This window comes from Notamacropus eugenii, chromosome 5 (assembly GCF_028372415.1).
Source record: "Notamacropus eugenii isolate mMacEug1 chromosome 5, mMacEug1.pri_v2, whole genome shotgun sequence".
Taxonomy (NCBI): domain Eukaryota; kingdom Metazoa; phylum Chordata; class Mammalia; order Diprotodontia; family Macropodidae; genus Notamacropus; species Notamacropus eugenii.
In genome coordinates, this window is record NC_092876.1 from 211,542,641 (window position 1) to 211,562,924 (window position 20,284).

The 20,284-nt window shown below is 37.9% G+C and overlaps 1 protein-coding gene across 2 annotated transcripts in view; it reads left to right on the forward strand.

The window, feature by feature from the left end:
• Positions 1 to 9,532: 9,532 nt before the first annotated feature.
• GALNT13 (polypeptide N-acetylgalactosaminyltransferase 13) overlaps positions 9,533 to 20,284 on the forward strand; it is an 800,956-nt gene continuing 790,204 nt past the window's right edge. For both annotated transcript variants that reach the window (XM_072612002.1, XM_072612001.1), the window contains exon 1: positions 9,533 to 9,806. The gene's annotated coding sequence lies outside the window, so the exon portion shown is untranslated. The remainder of the gene's footprint in view (positions 9,807 to 20,284) is intronic.

The window sequence follows — 20,284 nt, forward strand, 5'->3', positions numbered from 1 at the left end:
TGACTGGACAAATTGCTTGACCTCTCTGAATTTCAGTTTTCTCATCAGTAAAATAGAGATAATAATTGCTCCTGCTCTTTGAATGGTCATAAGTATTAAATGAATGAAGTATATAAATTGTTTAAAAAATTTTTAAATGGTATTGAAATGTAAATTTATATTACAACAAGAATTCAATAAATAGCAGACCTTTTCTTCTTTGTTCCTAGGTTTAACTCACCTGTGATGAGATCAAAAGCTCTAACAGGATGAGATTTTTAGGGGGGAAAATCTAGTGACTTTTCCTTCTTTTTTTCTTGACTATTTGCATAAAAGGATATACATTTAAGATTTCTGAGATGTGACTAGGGTGTGGTTTTGAGGTGTCAAGGAACAGTTAGCTCCAAATATATGAATATTTAAGTATAAGGTTTCAATATGAAACTTCAATGAAAATTGTGACTGGAGTTGTTGAAATATAAGGAAAGAAGAGGCTGACTGACATAGTTCTTTACTGTTGAGATATGCTAAAATATTCCTAATAGTTTTTATTCCTTCTTTATTTTTCTTTATAGGAAGAGCAACTGGGAAGATTTGTTGCTGAATTCACCTCAAACCCTCACTGTATACCCTATGGACTGGTTCAAGCAGCTTATAGAAGGCAGGAAAAAAATCCCATGAACCTCTGAGATTGTGGAGTAGGAACAATTACAAATAAAAATTTTATGGATTGGTAAATGCATTTGTTGGGTTATTTTCACACTCGTGTATCATTTGTGTTATTCTTTCTTAGTGTATTCTTTGCTATTTTGCAGTTTGTTAAGGTTTGGTAAAATTAGGATTCCTATTCAAGTTCTGAGATGCTGATTCAATTTTGGTAGATCTGAGTTCACATTTTAGTCAGGAGTTGGAATAGATGTTCTTTAAGGTCCTTTCCATTTCTGGGACTAAGCTATTGCGTGAACTTTTGTTTCAATTTCTTTAATGTGTGCCCAGAGTGAGTGAAACTAAGCCTTTTTTATCAATATTGAAGATCAGAACAATGGCAACTCATATATATGGAAAAAGTTCACAGGGAAGTGTTATTTTCAGTCATTTTCATTCACCATTTTCCTTCTCATTCTGTGGTATATGGTAAGTTATAAAAATATCTAGAAGTAGCCATGCATGATATGTAGTATCTGAGTTCAAATTACACAATTTATTTTTATTCTCTAGTGAAGAAATAACCAAGGAAAGCCCCTGGAATTTTTTCTAATCAATCAGTCAATAAACATATATTAAGTGCTTGCTATATGCCCGGCACTGTGCTACCCAATGAGGATACAAAAAGCCAGTTTCTGCCTTCAAGAAATTAACTACCTGGTGGGTGAGGCACTAAGCAAAGAAATATAAACAAGGAAACTATGTACAGGATAAATAGAAATTTATTATTAATAATAATTATTATTTATTAATTATTATTAATAATAAGGCACTTGAATTAAAAGAGGAAAGACTTCCTGTAGCAGGTGGGATTTTAGGTGGGATTCAGAAGGAATCAAGAAAAATCAGTAGCAAATTTGAGAACAGAAAGCATTCCACACCTGGGGGGGCTATGCCAGAGAAAACTGCTATAGCTAAGAGATGGAGACAGTGACATTATCACCCTGATTGTTTATTTATAATCCTAACCAGGTGAGAAGAAACATGAAAGATGATGATTCTTCATTTTCATTGCTTGATACTAGATACCAAATTTAAAAAGTAAAAGGACTTTATACACTGTCTAGTCTCATTTCATAGGTAAGGAATTGAAGGACTAGAAAAGTTAAGTGACTTGCCAAAGGTCACAAAAGTAATAAACCACTAAGCTGGGAATCCAACCCAGATTCTCTGACTCCAGATATAGCAGTCTTTCACTATAGCACAATGCCTTCACTAGCCTGGGAGAACCAAGTCACTTCCAGGCAATTGTAGTAGCATCTACCATCTGGGTTTAAAAGTGATCCCAAGGAGTAGGGTGAATGTTTGAAGATATAATCCTTACACTGGCTACTGAAAGACCCTCTCCTTATCCAGGGCCCACCTAGATATTTTTCGTTGTCAAGGAACTGCTAAGGACATACAACTAGCCTGTCTGCCAACCATAATTGTTATTGATTCTGATCGTAATTACGCATTCTTGTCCTATGTTTGACAATTGTAATCCTTATCACCTAAGCTATATATGTGTACATATACACACATAAATATGTGAATACACCCACATATGGGTAGATATACAAGTATGCATATATTTGTTGATGTAATAATCTATATATTTATTTCTTATTTGTTTGCTTTTGCTTATAAAGCTCCCTGGCTCATGGGCCCAGACCTTACAAGTAGGGTCGTAGAAGTAGGTTCAAAATTTCTTTTGAGAGAAAGAGGGAAGGAGAATATTGTCTACATATATTCTCCAAATCAGATATGATAGCTACAACACAGCAAGAATAGCCATGGAAGTGTTGAGATATTTTCACAGGAGATTCAGCCTAAAAAAATTGGTAGAAATAAACCTCATGGCCTCAGATGTTTATGCAGGAAAGCACAAAGTAGCAGGAGCAAGCAAGATTCTAGAGATTCTGGCATAAAGAGAGATAAATTTGACCTTACATATTTGGGATAAGTTTCATGCCTGGAATTTGACTCATGCAGGTTGTGTCTTATTCAAAAGAAACACAATAGGTAAAGGGGGACATGGATGGGGACATAAAATTGTATATTAAAATATAATCATGGGAAGAAATTCTAAGTACCACAAGAGGGAATTATGGTGGAGTGTATTTAAATGAAGGCTAATGGGGGTAAAAACAGAAGTGATATTGTCCTTATACATTTACTACAGAGCACCTGGACAATAAAAGGGAGGAGGGATAATGTAGATTTCAGGAAGCTGACTAAAGTTCTAGCATGGAGGCATGATTAGGGATTTCCATTAGCTGGATATGTGCTGGAACTCTCTTTTCAAAGATTTCAAAACAAATCAGCTAAGAATTTCTTTGTCCCCTTTAATCACATCTTTTTTCAAAGAGCCAAGGAATAAGGGAGAACTTTTGTTCTGGACCAAATTTTCACTAAAAGAGGAACTAAGTGCTGAAATAGAAAGGATGAGAACTTTTTGAGGAAGCCACTGTTTCATTTTACAGTTTGTGATAGAGGAGAAAAAATGTTGGGTATAACCTGACATGATCTAGTCAGTTTTTTTAGACAGATTTTGAAGGATTCAGTGAAAATATTGGTAAAGTTCTAAGGACTATAATCTAACAGGAGATGCCAACTGAGGAGGGAGAGAAATCTATAATGAATCAAATTCTGAAAATACCAAAAGAAACAATTTTGATGAAAAGAAAGAAAACAACATAGTTGTTTAAAGAGACATTGTGGTGGAGAAGAGGAAAAAGGAGAAGAAGAAGTAAGAGGGGAAGGAGGAGAAGGAGAAGAAGAAGAAGAAAAGGAAGGAAAGAAGGAAGAAAGGAAGGAAGCAGGATTATTTCACTCTTCTTTTTGTTTCTCTTTTCACCACTAACGAGAATGATCATTCCATTAGAACCTTCAGAACAAAAATAACTAACAGTAGTTGATTGATTATTGACTGATAGCCCAGATGAGTGGTTAGACAGTCAAACTGAGAGGAACTCGACAGGAAAATTATGCTGGAAATTGAAAAAAAACTGGCAGATGTGAATGCTGAGATAGTGTTAGAAATTCTGAAAATATTAAGGAGAGGGATAGTACTACAGGATGGAAAAAGAAGCAAAAGAGCAAAAAAAAAAAAAAAAAAGCAAAGGTAAATAGACAATGGAATTTTTTTTATTATAGGCCAGTGAAGGGAGTCTGACTTCAAATCTTGGAAGAAACATAGTAACTATTAAAGAGAGGTTTACTGAAGTCTAGAAAGATAAGAAATAATCCTCCTAAGTCAGCATGACTTCATTAAAAACAGGCTATGCCTTATTTCCTTTGTTAAAAAAAAAAGTTACAAGAATGGTTATATCAGAGCAATGCTGAAAATGTAATTTGCCTGCATTTTAGCAAGGTATTTGACAAGGTATTGGATTGTTCTCTAAGTGGGAACATAAATCCAAACTTCACAGAAAAAAAATCCCCTTAATAAGGTAATGCGTTCTATAAAACTTGGACTCAGTCAAAAGGCCACACCCAAGGACCTAGAAGGCCACCAGTGGCCTTGTGGCCGTAGGTTGCCCACCCCTGGCCACTAGATGATAGTGCAATTGGTTAGATTCAGACCTATTTAAGGTTTCGTTCTGTCATTTTCAGTTGTGTATGGGTCTTTGTGAATCCATTTGGTGTTTTCTTGGCAAAGATACTGGAGTAGTTTGCCATTTCCTTCTCCAGCTCCTTTTAGAGATAAGGAACTGAGCCAAGCAAGGTTAAATGACTTGCCCAGGGTCACACAACTAGTAAGTGTCCTCAAATTTGGAGGATATCCAAATGTTGTAAGAAACATCCCCCTCCCCATGCTTTTGATGAGTATTATTTCCACATTATATATAAATTAACCTTCTTTGGAAAACTTTTAGACAGACTTTGGGTGTTCATTTCATTGTAATTTGCAAGGTGAAGTACCTGACTGGCTTGAATCAGGCCAGGCCTTCAAAGAAACTTCAAAAGCTATCTAGTCTTAGGTATATTTGAAAAGAGGATCCCTTTTGCAACATACCTGACAAGGAAAGACACCAAGTGAGGTAAAAACTATTACCTTTAGAGGCATTCTATTCCATTTTTTTAATTCATCTGCTTATTAGAAAGATTTCTCTTATATAAAGTGGAAATTCATCTTTTTTGCAACTCTCTCCATTGCCCCTAGCCCTACCCTCTGGAATATCTAGTTTTGTTCTTTATTTATGTGTGTCTTCTCTTCCAAATCTAATATTGTTCAGGATCTTCAACATCCTATCTGCTCTGTTTAGTTTGATGTTACAAGCAAATTTAATAAGAAAAAAAAACCTTACTCATTATCTAATCCATTAATAACATTTTAAAATAGTACCCAGTTCAGAATCAACACTTCTACATTGCTCAGTGATGTCCTCCCTCCTGTTCTCTGGCTGACACTGAATAATTTATACTTTCACCTGATTTGAATTTTCCTGGTCATTACACACAAAAAGAGCAGCCAGTAATTTCTGTTTTATGCAAAGAGTTAACGACCTAAATAGTTTGCTTTGTGTTTACACAAAGCTGAAGAAAAATGGAGAGTTTGGTTTTACACTGGAATGGGCCTGAGGTAAAAAATCTGATCTGAATTCTGGGGACAAATTGTTTTGTAAACCTTTGAATGGACTTCTAAAGCTGCTTTATTCCTTTTTCATTCCCTGCTTCTTTTTGAAACACATCCTAGGCCTATAGGGCAGTCACTTGCCTCCCTAGTCTTTTGATGAGCTATGGAGCAGTAGCTGTCTCTTGACTAAGCCTGTCAGTTTCACAAAGGACTATAAAGTTGTGACATTTTGTGTGTAGGAGTTGCAAGTAAGGCTTCAAATATCTTATTGAAACACATCGGAAGACCCTTCATCACAAGAGGGAGATATTTTAAGGATTGCTTGAAAATGAATTCCAAATGAAATGAATGAGATTTACAGTACTATATAACTCCTTCTGGCTATCATTCTGGTTCAGTGAAGAAGTAGGAGTACCCAATGAATGTCATTACTTCAAAGTGAAAAGATACTATTTTGGATCTCTGAATGTCTATGTACATTTGACAAATTATTCTTGATTTGGTCTAAGCTATTCTAGGCAGAAGAAACATGATCAGTAAGGTGTATATAGTTTGATAATCATATGATATCATAGGAAATTATTTTTTAAATGGTACTAGAAGGTATCTGAGAGATCATTCTAAATAGTTTCTGAATTTTAGAGGTAAGGAAACAGATCTACAGATATAAAGCAGTTTTCTCAGTCACACAACTAGGATGTGGGAAAACCTTGATTTGAACACAAGTCATCTGAAAACAAATCCAGTGCTCTTTCTACTACTCGTGTTACCTTTATGCTAGCGTGCTTCTCCTATTCACAATAGTTTAAAATACAAATATGACTTCGTATATTGTACTCTCCTCTATTCCTGAAGCATTTGAAATCTGTACTTCTCAATTAGCACTTAGTATAATGTACTCTGTACTGCTTATGTATGTGCATAATATTTCCAATTTGACTACAAAATTCCCCTTAGGGGCAGAAATGAATTTCCATAAACTATGTGCCATGATCAGTGCCTGAATACAGTAGACATTCAGTACATGGATATTGATAATTTGGATTATAAATGCGAACTTTTTGTCCTTCATGGAGGAATTAATCACCCCTTTGAGTTCCATAGCACTTTAGACTTTTCAGAGTACTTCCACATACATTATCTCAGTTGATGTCATGGTAATACCACTGACAAAGGTAGGCCAGGAATTATTTATTATCCTAATTTGATGGATGAAGCTGAAACACAAAACTGGGGTAAGTGACTTGTTCAAAGTTGTCATGGAAATCAGTGTGAGTGATGGGACTAGAACCCAGTTCTCCTGACTTCCAGCCCAATGTTTTCTGCAGGGCACAATTTTCTCCAGTTATTTGAGACTATTATATATTGGGTCCCATTCTTCTCTGGAGAAGGAAAAGACTCTCAGAAGGAGGTTGTTTTGCAAATCATCCTAGGTAGCAGATTTCAGGTTTTTGTTTTTGTTGACAGATTTATCTCAGGATATGCACCAGATGCAGTTAGATGACACATGTGTTTTCAGGGATAATGATTCAGACTTTCCTGCATGGTACATTTGTTGTTGTGGTTCATTCATTTTCAGTCATTTTTGACTCTCCATGCTCACATTTGGGGTTTTCTTTGCAGAGATACTAGTTTGCCATTTTCTTCTCTAGCTCATTTTAGAGATGAGGAACCAAAGGCAAATAGGGTTAAATGACTTGCCCTGGGCCACATAGGTAGTAAGTGTCTGAGACCAAATTTGAACTCAGGAAGATAAGTCTTACTCCAGATCCATCATTCTATCTACTGTGCCACCTATCTGTATGGTATATATTAGGTTCCTGATAGATATTATTTTATATTATTATTAAATTATTAATTATTAAAATGTTAACATTTACATAGCCTTTTAAAGGTTGAGAAGTATTTCACATATATCATCTCATTTAACCCTTTCAACACTAGGAAACTGGTGCATCAGCATCTCAATTTGTGGACAAGGAAACAGAATAAGAGAGGCTAACATGCAAGGTGTCATAGCCAGTTATGTCTGAGGAGAGGTTTGAAATCAGATGTGAAATGCATGTCATCATTTTACCCATGCATCTGTTTACCAAGAGATGTCTTAACTGTCACCTGTGCTGACTGTCTTTCAACACAACCAGAAAAGTAGAAATAGCTAAGGTGCTTAATAAATGCTACTTGAATAATTTATAAGAGGAGAAGAGTCCTTGGATGTCTGCAAGTAAAACACATTTTTTTTTTAAATGACTGCCTCACAGGAAAGCCAATGTTCATGGGAAGGAGTACCAGGACAAGAAATCCAAGACCTGGAGAGGATGTTTATAGTATAAAGAAGACAATGCCTTTTATAAAATTCCACACAGAGGATAGCATTAGTGGGTGCTTAATCCCTGATTCTCTTCAAGAGTCAAATAAAGTTCACTTTGGCAAGAGAACTTTTTGCATCCTCCCAACTCTTCCCCATCCAGAACTCCTTGTATCTATTTTCATGTGTTTGATATCTTAGATATGTTTATGCTGTCTCTCGTGTCAAAAAAACAAACTCTTTGGGAAAAAGGACTCTTGTCTTTTATAATCCCAGGACCTACATAATGTCTGGCACATAGCAGATGTTTAATGAATGCTAGTTGATATAGTCTAGTAAGAAGATGGAAAGAGCAGAATAGATGAGTGGCCAATTTGAAATGGTAAATACTGAAATGCACTCAGGTTCTCAAATAAGAAAAAAGTAGATGTTCAAATATGTATGATTAATGATATAGTTGATTAATTGTCTTGTAAAAAGAGGAAAGAATCTCCTTAAAGGACATGCCTCTTTTTGCCCATTCTTTAAGGTTCTCCTTCCCCAACAGCATTCTTATACTTGTGTGGGTTCCTAATTTCACTATGGGGATACTCCCTTCACCAATGCAAATCCTCACCATCACTTTTAGAGATTTTTGTCATTGTTTTCTGATTAATCCTCCATTCACTGTCTCCTCAATCCACTAAAGGCCTTCCTCTTGTTCTTTTAAAATATAATGCGGTACCAGGGTGCTTCTTGGCTGCACTTTTCTGTCATTTTTGAAATTGCACATGCTCAAATACTTGTTCTCCATGTCTTTTATGACATGAATCTTCTCAAATACAATTAATTATTAATATTATTTTATGTCGTGTTAACAATTTCAACTTTTTAGGAGAATTTCTTTTACATACCCTCATTTCCTTTTCACAATAACCTGATGATGTTCCGGAATTCATTCTTGTCCCTACTTGACAGATGAGGAGAAAAGCAAAGAAACGTTAAGTGACCTACACAGAGTACCTCACAGAGCTGACATTAGACCCCAAAGATCCAGTCCAGACCCATATGCTTTCCATTAAGCTGCTTCAAAAGCTTAACCTTTTGTTCAAGAATTAAAGGCTGCATGTCTGAGCGCTAATTTATGTGGATCTGTTTTAAAGACATAATACGGTACCTTGTCTTGATGGTTCTAAGAAAAGGATCCTGAGAAAACACAAAATTGCCTGGGAGGTAGACCTAGAGATCTGATTTCCTCCCGCCATTAATTAAAGGTTTGCTTTTGCCACACCCCTCCGGAGCAAATTAAGGGCACCCGTGCTCCTCGGTTTTCCAGCATAATCCGACAGGGAGAATCTGTAGCCAGTTGGATTACTCAGAGCCGATCACAACGTTTGGACAGCGCTGTGTTGGGAAATCATTCCATTTGTTCCCTTCCCGAATAAACCTAAACTCTCCAGTTAAGCAATCGTTTTGGATGGCAGAGTGCATGCATGGGAGGAAAGGGGGCAAGATCTTGCTTGGGACCCAACCGCATCCCTGTAACCTTCCCCCCCCTCCCCAGAGGGCATTCCACTCTTTGGTGTGATGGACCTGGTACCCGCCAGCTTGCGGATTCTTATCTCTCTCCTGATTCAGGACCCTTCCCGGTAGCCAGGGTTCCAAGTGCTCGGTTTCTGGAAAGAAGGGACCGACCCCAAGGCTGGAATCCGGGGCCAGGCAATGGCCAAGTATCGCGGGACTTGTGTACATTTCTCGAGCTGCCGTGGCTGCTACTAGTACAGCTGGAGCTTGTTCGGCGCGCAGAGCCCAAGCCCGGGGTTGGGGAGAAGGGGGTGGGGAGGATGAGGGATGGAGGGGGGGACTGGTTACGTAAATGATACCAGCCCAGCGAGAAGCCTCCAGGCTTCTGCTATAGGAAGAGGAGGGGTAGAGGGAGGAGGAGGAGAAGAGAGAGGGGTAGAGTGGGAGGGATGAGGGAGGGGGGCGGGGGCGAAGTGACCAAGCAGCGGCAGCGGCGGCGGCGGTACTGCTGCTGCTGCTTATCCATAGGTGACAGCGTTCCCTTTTCTTTTCCCATCCTCTGGCTCATTCCCCGCTCTTCAGCCACTCTCCGAGCCACTGTCATCCCGGGGCTGCGATATGAAGAAGCCTCTCTGGGGTGGGCAGAGGCCGGAGCTGACTCGCTCTTCCCCCGGGGAAGTGTGAAGAGGCTTTAGGGGGAACTGGGGGAGTGATCCGCGGAGCAAAGGGAGGGCAGCCGGATATTTCCAGGTGAGCTCCCCGAGGTTTGCTCCCCAGGCACCTCCACTGCACTGTGGTTTATTTATTATATATTCCTATGGCATTTATTCACTTCACTCCCCCTTCACAGAATCATTGGCAAAGGCGAGCAGGTCTTGTGCTTGGTTGTTTTGCTTTTTTTTTTTTTTTTTCATTCCCTTGGGAAAGGAGGGCACGCGGAGAATAAGGATGGTGGTGACGGACCAGTGGGTGCAAGAAGGTTTCAGCAAGCCCCCTTTGGCCCAAGCTCAGCGGGGTGGGCATGAGGTAGAGTCCCGCTGCAAGTAAAGCGAGGGAACGAGAAAGGGGAGCATCCGAGCTGTATTGGGAGTCAGGGGGAGGCGTGGACTGTCAAAGAGAAGTGGAAGGTGGAACTAGTGATAGGGCTCTGGCCGGGAACGCTCTTTACCCAGTGCCGGCAGTGACGGCAGGTGTAGGTGCAGCGGGGAGAACGGGAGAACCCAGGATGCGCTGAACTTTCTGCAGCCGCTCGCCGCCTTTGCTCCTTTAAATGAACTTGGGGAGGATAGGGGTGAAGGAAAGGATGGCAGTGCTGCGACCCCCAAGGGAGGTATAAAACCATTCAGTCTTCCTGAAGGGAAGTCGGGAATCCTACTATTTTTATTTATTTATTTTTTTGCGCCTCTGCTCTTGGATCTCTACTATCAGCCTTAGCAACTTTCTCCAGTGTATTTGGTCCCCCAGTGTTGAGTTACTCTGTCATGCCAGAAAAGAGGCTTGGGGTAAGCCCTGGTTTCTTCTCCGCCAGAGCCCACGAACTCTGTATGCTTGTGTGCATGGGTGTGCTCGTGTATGTGTGGTGGGAGTAGGGGTGGAAGGAAGGAGAGAGTGTAGTAAAAGGACAAGGGACAAAACCATGTTGTTTTTTATTTACACACACACACACACACACACACACACACACACACACACACACACACACACACACACACACACACACACACACACACACACACACACACACACACACACACACACACACACACACACACACACACACACACACACACACACACACACACACACACACACACACACACCCCCGTTGGTCTCTGTTACCACTGAGGAGGGGAAGAGGGTAAATGAAGGTGTAGGTTCCGGAGCCTTGATGCTAAGCAGGTGCAGAGATTTATTATTATTATTATTTTAGGGTAAGGTAAGATTTTGAGTGGATTTATTTTATTTTTCTCAGTTGCTAATGTGTTGGGTGTCAAGGGTAGAGGATGTGTTTCTACCCTTGACCCAGCCTAAATGTACTGCTTTTCTGCGAAAGAGGCATGGACTGAGGCTTTCCCGTTTGGAAAGTCAAATCTGCTGATAGCTCCCCATGCCCCCTTCCCCTACATTTCCACTTCTCCAGGCTTTAGTGACAGCCCAAATGGGAGCAAGGATAGAGAAGGAAAAATATACAGAAGCATCAGGGGTTCAATGAAACACTGACCCCTAACTAGGTAGCGTTAACCATGTAAGCTGCGTTAGAAGGAAAATGTGCGATGGGTTTACCAGCCCTGGGGCTGGATGAAGTGTTCCCAGTGCTAATCTGCCATTCTCGGAATCCTTTAGATAAGTGGCTTCTTTTTGAGGACTCATTGAGACTTGCTTTAAGATTCTACCTCACAGGAATTGGATAGGTGGTAAAAGACTGGGACCACTTCATCTCTCCATAAATTCAGTTTTCATGTGTGTCCCCTAGATTGTCAAAATCATTTTATGTGAATACTGTCCTTGCCAAGCTTCTTGTGTTTATGTATATATGGGTCTGTGTTTGTATGCCCTCTAGCATCACAGCAACCTACTCATTTGGGGATATTGGACAACATAAAAATCAGATTTCAGTGATTATTTTTGTATTCTCTTTTACCTTGTCTTCTCATTGTGTTGATTCCATCTTTCTTGAGTGTCCTATTCCTTTCAACTATCACCTTTTTAATATCTTCATAATACATAAGCTTTTGTCATACTTAATATAAAACCTGTTCAGATGCACTTAGAGGTAGATAAACTTGGATAAGTTCTGTCCAAATGACAGGTGTTACATATAGGCAACTTTTACGTTTTATTCGGTACAATTTTACAAAGGCAAGAATTTCACCCTGTTCTAACTTCATGGGGGCCTTCCCTCTATTAGCCTTCATTCCATTCCTTAAACATTTCTTTCCTTGCTTGGCAAAGACACTAACTCTGGAGACCTCTCTCTTTCTTGAATGTATAGCGGATACTTTTGAAGCTTCTCTGCTGGTGGCCTGAGTTTCTTTGATTATACCTGTGGGAGACTGTAAGGTTTTTCCATTGCTTAATGTTGTTTGTTGATATGTGTGATGTTTTCTGCATCCTGAGACATGGGCGGGAGGGAGATTACCAGCTCAGGTATTCAGTCCTTATCATAGTGTTACAAAGAAAGTAGATGCTCCATAAAAACTTAATTTGTGATATGCACAACACTTTAAGGTTTCTGCATCTTCTCATTATAAGAAAAATATTGCAAGTTCAGAGTGTAGGCATGTTCTGTACCAATTTTTTTGGTTGCATTGATAATTTTTCATCTACTTTATAGCTAGGATATTTCTTGATGAATGAAAATTGAGGACAAAAAAGGGACATTGGATAATGGCAGCCACTACTTTCTAATTTATTTTATCTGGAATGGAATCTTATCTGTTAATCTTGATTACTATCTAGTGACCTTTTGTAGTCAATTCAGTATTGACAGTATGGAACACAAGATATGATGATAAAGAACCTGATGAGGTGACACCCATAGCATTCTAAACTGAAAGTAAACACGGCATTTAGTATACACTTCGGTGCAACTCTTGACTGTGGAATGTACTTTGAAAAATCTTATGTCAGATTAAATATATTTTTTGGATATATACATTATCTGTTAACTTGATCACTCATCCCAAGTATCTTACCAGGTTCCTCTATGCTATCAAAATAATAAAAAGAGGTGTAATATTTCATGCATATGAGAATCTCCCTCTGTGAGCCCATGGACATGTAATACCTCCTGTTGCATGATGTTTTTAAGACTCTGGGATCTGCAGTTTTGCTTTTCTAGGGCTGTGATACTTGGCTATGATACTTGCCTACTAACAATAGATAGAAATTTGCCATTAATACTTTGGATACATAAAAGCAAACCATAGTCTGTGTTTTAGAAATTACTTTAAGAAGTGAATTACTGTTTATTCCTCACAACAATTGATTGTACTAAAAATCAAAGAAGGGACAGTGGAGGTGGAAGTGTCTTTTAAACAATGGGAGTGAAGTAGAATGAAAATAAGCATATTTTAACATATCATATTCATGTTTCATATTTTTTCTAGCCTTTTCAAGTGCTTTGTATAGGGAAGTTGTGACAAAGTAATAGAGTATAAAAATGTTACCATGATTTAAACTTGATTTTTAGAATTGGGAGTGGTAGGAGAAAACATAATCATTGGAGAGAAAGATTATATCAAAAAATGGTAAAACTTTAGGAAAAGTAATTAACATATTAAAGTACAATAGGAAAAAGCTGATACTATCTATTATTATTATTATTGTTATTATTCCTCTTCTGTTGAAGAATGAAAAGATGCTGGATGTTTCTGAATAATGAGAATAGTAAGGGAGAAATGATTAATGAGAGTAAGACATGAATAGAATTACATCCACTGAACACAGGGGATAATAAGGGCTCATGTCACTGCTCGTTGTCCATTGTGCTTTACAAAATAGGCAGTTTGCAAAATTTATTTCTCTAACTCAGTTGCATTATAAGATACAATATATTGAATCAGTGTTGTAATACATAATACACACCTGTCCATAGCTTTTAATAAACACATCTTTTTAAGGGGTTTGTCTGTAATGTCTGGGAAATGTAGTCATCTTCAAATTAAGATATAGTTTAATGGGAAGAGTAGTTTGAAGCTCATGTTTAGAAATGAATAACTTGGGCTTTTAGGTCTGCATTATTTTCTTTGCCCCTGTCTCTAAATTAGCTGCACCTAAAATATTAAGAATCATGGCATGTATTTAAAGAGTAGAAATCTGTTGAGACAGCTAGGTGGCATAGTGGATAGGGCAAACCAGCCCTGGAGTCCAGTAGAACATGAATGCAAATTGAACATCAGACACTTACTTAGCTGCGTGACCCTGAATCAGTAACTTAACCCAGTTTGCCTAAAAAAATAAAGAAATACAATAAGAGTAGATATCTGTTGAATAGACTCAAAATGAATTTCTGTTTAAAGACTTTTTTTATAACCTGGATTATCAATGTGTTAGGTCATGTTTGTAAATATGTATCATGGCTAAATATGTAAACTTGACTTATGTCCCTATTAGGGAAATTAATTAACAAATTCATATGTTGTACATTTGCTCAACCCTAAGAATTATGTATTTAATTAAAGATTTCTACCTTAATAATGACTGATAGAAAATTTGCATATCATTTTATATTTATTTTTTTACATTCGCGCTTCAGAATAATCCTGTGATATATTTTAAAAATCATAAGATCATAGGTTTTGAGCCTGGAAGGGGTTATAGAGCCATCAATTTCAAATTCCTCATTTTGCAGATGAGGAAACTGATGCACATATAAGTTAAGTGACTTGTTCTGGGTCACAATAGCTAAGTATCTGAGGTAGAATTAGAAACCAGGTCTTAGAAATTTCAGCACTAGAGTTCTATTCGCTCTTCTAGGCTACTCTAGAAAAATATTACAGAGAAATTGATCTACTTGCCTGGGTTATAGTTAACTCTAAATCTATGATCCTTGCATATATATATAATATGTAATAATAATACTGTAATATTTTATATTATGGATCAGTTATTATTGTTATTATTACTATAGCATTTATATAGCATGTTAAGGTTTGTGTACATCCAAGTTGATTTTTAGTTGTAATTATTTGGAACATTTCAATCAATCAATAAGCCTTTATTAAGCACCTATTATGTACCAGGTACTATGGTAAGGGATACAAAGAGACAAAAGACAGTCCTTACCCTTAAGGAGCTTACAATCTAATTGGGGAGATGTCATGCAAACAAATTTATACAAAACATGTTATATGTAGGATAAATAGGCAGTTATTAACAGAGGGAAGACTTTAAGAGGTTTGGGAAAGGCTTCCTGTAGAAGGTGGGATTTTGGTTGGGACTTAGAGGAAGCAAGGGAGGTCAGTAGTCAGAGAGGGAGAGGGAGAGAATTCCAGAGGTGTAGCCAGAAAGAATGCTTCAAACCAAGAGATGGAACAACCAGGAGACCAGTGTCACTGGATCAAAGAGTGCATGTTAAAGAGCAAGGAATAAGAAGGCTGGAATAGTAGAAGGGGACTGGGTTATGAAAGGTTTGGTATGTCAAACAGCTTTTTATATTTGTTGCTGGAGATAATATGAAGCTATTGGAGTCTCTCTTCTCTGTCTCTATCTGTTTCTGTCTCTGTCTTTCTGTCTCTCTCTGTCTCTGTCTCTGTCTGTCTCTCTGTCTCTCTGTCTCTCTGTCTTCTATCTCTCTGTCTCTCTCTCTTTCTCTCTCTGTCTCTCTGTCTCTCTGTCTCTCTCTCTCTCTCTCTCTCTCTCTCTCTCTCTCTCTCTCTCTCTCTCTCTCTCTCTCTCTCTCTCTCTCTCTCTCTGTTTTGGACCTGTATTTAAGGAAAATCTCTTTAGTGCCTGGATGGAGGATGGACTAGAGTGGGGAAAGACTTGAGACAGCCAGACTCACCAGTAAGTCATAGCAATAATCAAGGCATGAAATGATGAGGGCCTCCACTAAAGTGGTATCAGTATCAGAGAAGAGAAGTGAGCATATCTGAGAAATTTTGCAAAGGTAAAATACACAGGCCTTGGCAATATATTGGATATGGATGGTGACAGATAATGGAAAATCCAAGATGACTCTTAGGTTGTGAGCCTAAGGGACTGGGTGGATGATCTTGCCCTCCAAAATGACTCTTAGGTTGTGAGCCTAAGGGACTGGGAGGATGATCTTGCCCTCTACAGTAATATGTAAGGTAGGAAGGGGAAGGATTTAGGGAGAAAGATAATGAGTTCTGTTTTAAACATATTGACTTTAAGATGTATATTGGGCATCTAATCCGAGATATCTGAAAGGCAGTTGGATACATGAGACTGGAGACAGCAGAGTAATTGGGGAAGAAAAGGTAGATTTCAGAATCATCAGCAAAGAGATGACAAAGTCATTGGGGCTGCTTAAATCACAAAGTACAATAGTATAGAGGAAGAAGAGAAGAGGGCCCAAGAAAGGATATTGAGAGACACATGATTAGAGGGCATAATCTTTTGACAGATCCAGCAAAGGAGACAGAGGAGTGATTAGACAAATAGGTAGGAGGAAAACCAGGAAAGGTTGATGTCCCAAAAGCAGAGAGAGAAGAGAATATCTAGCAAGGGTGATCTACAGTTTGGAGAGAAGTAGTATGATACATCAAAAACCAGATTGTGAGGAGTTAAAAAGAGCATGAGAGGAGAGAAAGTGGAGGTACATCCAAAAGTAGAAAGCTTTTTCAAGAACATTAGCTACAAAGAAAAAAGAAATCTAGGTTAGTAGTTAGTAGGGATTCAGGGGTCAGGTGAGGGATTTTTAGGTTAGGTGAGACATGGACATGTTTGTAGGGAAAGATCCAGTAGACAAGGAGAGACTGAAAATAAGTAAGAGAGCAGATAGCAGAGGAGTCAGTGTATTGGAGGAGATGGATGAAATGGGATCTCTTGAATAAGCAGAGTGGTTAGTCTTGGTAAGGAGTAAGATTACTTCCTCATGTGAAGCAGAGGTAAGGGATGTGAGTAGCAAAAGTCACCTGAGTGATAGGAGATGAGGGAGGTCATGGTGAATCACTTCATTTTTCCCCCCTATAAACTATGAGGCAAGGAAAAAGAAATCATATTAGGAGAATTCTGCCTATGACAGGGTGACTGCTTTATTCCAGGTACTGAAATCTATGAGGTTCTAACTACATATTTCACAATTTCAGCAATGTAGAATACCTATTTAGCAAATGTAATTAGTTAGAACAGAAGCTAGTCCTTCCCTCCACCTGAGGCAGGGCTATTCCAGGTGAATTCCTTTCTGGGTCTTGCTCAGTCCTACTTCCTCCGTTACAGGTGGTATCAATATCCTAGTATTTTCTTCCTATTTCTAATCTTAGAAGTCAGTGTCCTTGGGACTGTTACTTCTCTTTCTCCCATGATGCATGGGACAGTATTCTGGGTGCTTTTTTATTTATAAGGCCTTATGTCTTGGAATGTCTTCCCTTCAACTAAATCCAACATTGATTGACAGTGACTTTTCATACTTCTTGCTGAAGACCTATTTTATGAAGCTTTCCCTGGGTACCAAAATTGTCATTTGTGGATCTAATATTGGTAAGAAAGTTAAATATCTCACCAAGTATGAAGTAAAAAAGTAGGTCAGTGCATTGTTGAAGTGTTGCTCAATTATGAAGGTAGATGAGAATTCTCTTTGATATTGAACATTGATGACAAATAATGGAGGGCTAATTTGGTGATGTTGTAGTGTTATTATATTGTGCCATTATTTATACTGTATGTCTCAATGTGAAGCAAGTCCTAGAAAGTATTTCCTATAAATTTCTGGGTAATTTATCTAGTTACATAACTCTTATTATAAAAAATATAACATTCTTAAGGAATATCTACTGTGAATAGATTAGTAAATTTCAAATGGAATGCTCATAAGGATAAGCTCTCTAAATACAATTTAGGATGGAATTAGTTGAAACTATCAGATTAGATAATTCAATCTAATTAAGTTCAATACAAATGAATTTTTTTAAGTGCCTTCCTGTGCTATATCATGGAGGCACAAATAAAAAAAAAATCACTTCCTGTCTCTTCACAAAGAGTTTACCTTCTAGTGGTCTAGCTACTTGTGTTTACAAGGTAGCATGAATGCAACACCTCCTTATTAAAGAGGTTTTGGCATCAATTTTGGGAAGAAAGCATCGATGTGTAGGTTGATAGCATGGTGTGCAGGTAAATGTTTAACAACTGAATCTCTGGAAAGTATCATACACTTTTATATTTAATGTGCATCATTGGTACTTTCTATGGTCTGGACAATCAAGAATACAGTAAATCAAGTCCTGATTTGTAGAGTTTGCCGATTTCTGAGGTGTAAATGCTCACACTGAAAATTTCACAATAGGCTCCTGTAATCCAGTTTGAACTGATTCCAGCACAGTCTGGATAGAAGGGTATCTGTCTGTGTGATCTCCTCTTCCCATCCCCCGCTCATTCCCTATTCTTAGGGTAATGTGGGGGAAGGCTGCATTGCGTAGTGTATGAATATAAGAATACTTTTATATTTCCACTGTAATCCTGAAGGGAAAAAATATCTTTTAACTAGTTGGTTTTATGTAGTCTGTGCATCAGTCATCATGTTTAGAAAAGTAAGAGAGGAAGAGAATACGATGTAGATTATAAAAGGAATAAAAAGTGGGGTTTAAATGATGGGTTCACTTCTCAATCAAATTCCATGTTATGTTAACATCTAATTGCTGCATCTTCTACTTACTCCTTTAGTGGCACTTGTTAATGTGGGAGACTCTTAGGTTTCTTGATAGGTTATTTCATTGATATACACTATTTATTGCCAACAAAATATGATGTCGACTTAGAGTTAATGGCCTTTTTGGGGGGACATTAGTGTAGCCTATGATCTCTTGACTATCATGTGCTTCTCCTGACTCATGTTGAGCTTTGAGATTCCTAGAACTCCATTGACTTTTTCTTTTGAATTGCTTTTTAGCCATATTCTCCCTAACTTCTCTCATTTGCCTGTGTAGTTGATTTTTTTGAGCTCAAGTGTAAGACTTTATCCATTCCTTACTTCTTCCCATTTGAATAGCAGCAGAATGGTGTGGATGGTATTTGCAGAATTGTACATTGCTTCTAATGCCTCAAGACCTTTTTCTAAAAGGAAGGTCTATCTTTATAACACCAGAATTCTTCCAATGATACTTTATGTCTGTGTAGCATGGAATACTATGCTAGTAAAGAACAAGTTTTAAGTCATACAAAGGTCAATAGAGAGATGAATGGTGGGTATAAGTAGGTGACAGCATATTACCAATGACTAAATGCACTGGAAAAAGCAATGCAAAAGAAATGTATGAACCATTCAATGAGGTGGGCTAGTTATGTATCAAGTTCAAAGAATAACTGACATATGACCCTTTTGTTTCGCTGGTATCCACACGATGCTAAGAGATCTAGAGAAATGTCCCATATATGTTTATTGGAATCTCTGTGGAGGATTTACAGAAGAGATATGAACAAGGGTCAAATAGGGAAGCCATGAATAGTCTCTATTGCACATCATTGGAGAGAGTGCTCCCATCATTGATATAAGTCCCTTGCTATATCAGAATTTCATACTGTTAATTTTTATATTTTATTTCCAGTCTGCTGATATTTTTGAATTTTTGAATCTCATATCCAGTGTGTTAAATACCCCCTTCATATCCATGTTATCCAGAAATCTGAAAATCATACTGTATTGTCTTCACCCAAGCTACTGTAAAGAAAGCCAAATGCCACAAACTTCAAAGACCAAAATCCAAGTCCAAATTCCCCTGACATTCTGCTGGAAATGTCCATTCCAGTTGAAATCAATTAATTAGTTCAGTCATTTATAGGTCATTTATAACCCATTTATAGTCCACATGACTATACTAACACATAACCTTATTTTCTTTATCCTGCCCACAAGATTATCAGTCATCATAGTAAAGTTCCCATATACTGCTTTCTTCTAGATTAGTAGCTATGTTTAAAAAAAGGATAAGTTTAGCATGGCATATTCTACCTTTATGGACTCATACTGGATTTTAGTTATCATCTGCTTAAAAGAAGAACAAAAAAATAGCGTTGAAATAGATCTTTGTGGCCATCTAGTCCAAGTTATATCCCAAAATATTACCCTTTATAATGTATTCATGAAGTATTCATTTAACCTCTTCTTGAACATATTCAATGAGGGAGAATCACTCCACTCAAGACAGTGCATACCACAATGGGACAGTTATAACTGTTAGTAATATTTTCTTGATACCAAGTCTAAATTTACCTTTTTAAACTTCTGCCTGTTGATTCTGGTTTTGTTTTCTATGGCCAAACAGAACAAGTCAAATTAATCTTCTACATGATAACTCTTCAAAGATTCTTAGTCATTCGGACAAGTACAACTCAACTATCCTCTCAGGAAAAACCTAGTAGAGGAAGGATGTCTCTTGTCTAATTTATGATATGGAGTTCCAAAGATAACTCATAGAGCTAGTTCATGAACACATACATCTTGGACAAACACTGCAAATAGAAAACTAAAACCAGAATTGGACAAGGCATATAGACTTAGTTTAGAAAATTGCAAACTTGTTTTTATGATCCTATATGTTTCCCTGAGG